This window comes from Centruroides sculpturatus, unplaced genomic scaffold (assembly GCF_000671375.1).
Source record: "Centruroides sculpturatus isolate CEXI.00-Female unplaced genomic scaffold, Cexi_2.0 scaffold884, whole genome shotgun sequence".
Classification (NCBI taxonomy): domain Eukaryota; kingdom Metazoa; phylum Arthropoda; class Arachnida; order Scorpiones; family Buthidae; genus Centruroides; species Centruroides sculpturatus.
In genome coordinates, this window is record NW_019385095.1 from 193,828 (window position 1) to 198,344 (window position 4,517).

A 4,517-nucleotide genomic window follows, 5' to 3' on the forward strand; every position below is an offset into this window, starting at 1 on the left:
AAAAAAAAAAAAAAAACGCTTAAGAAATCATCCCGGATCCTTCCTTTTAGCATCATCTTCCGGATTGGAAACTGGAACGCCGTCTGCCGGCGACATTGGTTTCGCCATTTTGTTAACCTGGTCGTTCGTCTTGTGTATGAGTGGTTTGTGTTTTTGTCACATCGTGGCTTAGGTAAATAATAATTTTTTTTGTGTGCAAATTACTATAAATAGCACTAGCAATCGACAGTATTTAAACACAAACTAAATTATAATAAATTCAAACATGTTGCTTCTTCTTAGGCCTAACCTGTTAATAAATCCTAAACAAAATTTTTAAATGTTGATGTAATATGTGATTAATATGCTTGATAAGATAAAATGTGTCACACAGTTTATATATCCTATTTCTCATAATATCCTTTTGCAATATTTAATATTTTCCAATCAGTTTCTTTGCTAGGTTTGTCTAGTTACTAGCATCACACACTGAATTAGTTAATTTGTTTATTTTTCCCTCACCTTATCTATTACTTGTGCTCAGGTAGTTATGTGCAATGATTATATGTGTCTTTGCAATAGATTAGATTTCAAGTATAGGCAAATCAAAAGTATTAGTCTCCAATCAACTGTTTGTGATGAAAACAGGTATAAGCATCTTACCTAAGGAATATTTTATAAACAGATGGAGTGTAGAATTTAAAATTGAAATATAACTACTATAGTAAGCATATTGATTATTTCAAAAATATGAAATTATTTATTAGATAAAAACTTTTGCTGTTCGGTTACCTGTGCAGAATCCCATGATCGAAACTGCATGTACATAATTCTCAAAAAGCATACTAAGCATTATTTTAAAAATATCACGTCTTGCGTTCTCTAATATGTTTTAATAAAAAATTATTTGATTTTCTATAATTTATTCGGTAGCATTTATTTTTATTTATTTATTCTGGATCTAGATTAATAAATTATGATTTGGTTGATGCTTATATAATTCGGTAAATGGTAAAATGAATTAATATAGTTACAAAATAATTTTCCTCTTTTGTTTAACATAATGGTATAGTTGGTAACAAGTATTTAAAAACAAAAAATTGTTCTAAAAAAAAAAAAAACATATCAGATTGTAAAAAAATAAACATCACTGTAAATTTACATAATTTTAATTGATTAATTTTTTAAAATTCTATTAGTTGTAATGAAATTAATTCAATGTTTTATGTTGAACAAATTATGTAACATATTTTAGATTATTGAATTCATTTTTTTTATTTGACTTTTATTGATATTTTTCTGACAAATACTGAAAATGATTGGATTAGATATTTAATTGAAAAATGAACTGAGTGTTTGTTTTGAATTAATTTAAATATGATTATAATTTAATACTATTTAATATTATTATTAAATGTAATTGTATCAATAATTTTATATAAGAAGGAAATCTTACCTAATGTTTTTTTCTTTTAAAGGTGACAAATGGTGCAAGTCTGTTGGTACTGATGTAAATTTTTTAAAATTTTGATGTTTCTTGGTAAGTTTGAGATTTACAGAACTTTATAAATATATATATATGTATTTTATATTTTAATTTGTAAAAATTTTATAATTTAACCTTAAATTTTATTTTATGCAATTTATAAAATCAGAAAATAAATATAAAAAGAGTATATAAATATATATCAAAATTATAAATTATCAACTTTTAAAATTTCTTGAACAGAAATAAATAAATAAATAAAAATTCAAAATGTAATATTTTTATTATTATACAATAAAACAACCTAACATACATCAAAGGAAGCAAGTTGAATTTTCTGAATACCTGCTTTATTCAAAGTTTATTTATAATTACATATTAGTTTAGTGATTCAACATTAAAACTTGCATTTTAAAAATAATACATATGATAAATGATATCAATAATTTTAAATGTTGGAAAAAATATCTATATTTATTAATATAATATTTTATAAATGAATAACTTTCATACAATAAAGTATTACAAATTTTATGCAACATTTTATTATGAGAAGTAGGCTGTAAAGATGAATATTGTTGGCTTTTAAACTGAAAATTTGTTTTTAATATATTATAAGAAGGCATATTAGAGGAAAAAATTTAAAAAATTTTTAAAAATTATTTTTGTATTTCTTAGGTTTCAATTTTAGTGTAATTAAAAAATAAGTTCAATGCAATGCAATGTATGACTATTTCAGTTGACAGTGATAAATTGAAAACGATAAAATCACAATCAATCAAAATTAGAATAATATTAATTGATATTTTAACAATTAAATTCATTTTACTCTTATTTATTATTTATTAAATTATTTATGAAATTATAATTTTTCTCTCTTTAAAATATTTTGTAAATGTAGTTTTTAATATTGAAAAATGTTTTGATTATTGCTTCAATTGAATTTGGAAAAAAGTTAATAAATTTTCTGTTATTGATTTATTATAAATTTTATAATCACTTTAACATGAAAGTTAATAATAATTTTTTTATAACAGAATTATGATTTTCCACAGTTACATTTAAGAAAGTATACTTGTTAAGCAGTTTTAAATAAAGAATATTATAAATATAGTTCTTTAGAAAGAAATGTCAAGAATATAAAATTTGTTTTTATTTTAAATAATAATAGAAATAAAAGAAATTATTTTTGATTGAGCACTTAAGTATATTATGTGAAGTTTGATTTTAATCAATAGAAGTACTTAATTTGTAATTTAATTTTTGTTTTCAGTTTTTATTATTTTTTATTTAAATAAAAAATTTTACAGGAAAAATCATTCCAAATCTTTAAATATTTATAAATGGAAGAAAGATATTCAACCTGTGACCAATGATTCTACTATACAATGCACTACTCACTTAAATGTAAGAGTAATAAATGTTGCTATTACAAAGTAACACTTTAACCTTGTTTTGGATAGGAGAATTACAGAGCTATATCAAGGTAGGACATGTTTAAAGTAATATTTTAAAAAATGTAATTGGTTTTTTTATAAAAAATTTTTGAAATAAAAAATCTGAATAAACTTGTATTTAAATTATGAGAATATATGTGTTAAAATGTTGTATTATATATATAAAGAATATTTTTAAAGTAATTACAATTTTATTGTGTTGAAATTTTGAATAGAAGTTACTAGAATACGTTTATTATAAAAATTCAAACTAATATTGTTTGTTTTCATGCCAATTTTTATTCTAATATCTTTTATCTGATTACTTTAATCTTTTAATTTATTATAAAAGGATATATGTTGAAAACAAAAAATTTGTATAAATTTAATGAATTTTTAATTTGGTAATAAATTTGGATTTAACAATTTGATAAATTAAAAATTTTTTTTTCAATAATGTATATATTATGTTTTATTGATCAAATTATTTGTCAGAGTACAATTAGTTTGTTGTTTGTATACATATATACTGTATTATTAGCTGAATAAAAAATAATAATTTTATAATAATTTTTGTAAATTAACATTAGAACTTATTTGTTGTGTTTGTCAATTGTATTATATTAAATATTTATGTATTTGTTTTTTAAGTATAACTTTTAATAAATACATTGGATATATTTTAAGTATTAAAAGTGTTATATCAATATTAAAATTATTACAATATATTATGATGATGTATAAAATAGAATGTATATATATATATTTATATATATATATGTGTGTGTGTGTACAGTTTTATTGATGTAAAAAATATGATCAACTGTAAATTTTTTTGTATTACAGTTATAAGAATGAAAATGGTAATTTAATATTTCAGAAATTTTTTTGATGACTTAGCTAAATAATATTATTTATCATTTGGTTTTAGTTTCTAGTTAGTTCAAAACAAAATATTTGATAATAGTATTAATATTTTATTCTTTTACTATAAGAGAATATTTACTACTTTAAGATTTATAATAAATTATAACACAAATTATATAGTAACTGAATTGAAATAGATATAAGAATAAAGATTTATGATATAATGTTAAATATCTTATAAATATTTATACAATTAAAATAATTAATTCTAAAGATTTTATTAAAAGCTATGTATTTCTAGTAATCATGCAATCAAAATATAATTGCTTTATGTTTTCCTATATGCTAAAGTTCAGATTACAGCAAATTTCATTGTTAATTGTTATTTGGATAATAAATTGTTTTGATAAATATTAATGTAGAGAAAAACACAAGAATTCTAGAAAATGTAATAATTATTGTAAAATGTTTTTAATACAGATATCACTCATACAACATGGTATTTCTACAACAGTATTTTGCTTTAACATGGTTTTGGAAATCCTCTGTACAAAATTTCACAAATTTTAAGTGTAAACTTCATTATTTGATTTGTTTTTTCTTCAAGTAAGCACGTGTGTTGTCTCAGGTTTGTTTTAATGAAAACTGATAGTAGAATTTTTTCTTCTTGTCCTAGCTTTCCTATCAACCAGGTGTTGTCATTGCTTTCAGACTTTAGCCCTTAAGGCTCATTGTGTTTTGTTTTTATA

The 4,517-nt window shown here is 20.6% G+C and overlaps 1 long non-coding RNA gene across 1 annotated transcript; it reads left to right on the forward strand.

The window, feature by feature from the left end:
- The first annotated feature begins 80 nt into the window (after positions 1-80).
- On the forward strand, positions 81-1,520 carry LOC111634606. Its single transcript, XR_002758253.1, has 2 exons — positions 81-172; positions 1,458-1,520. It is a non-coding gene; the product is annotated as an uncharacterized LOC111634606 (long non-coding RNA).
- Positions 1,521-4,517: the final 2,997 nt, after the last annotated feature.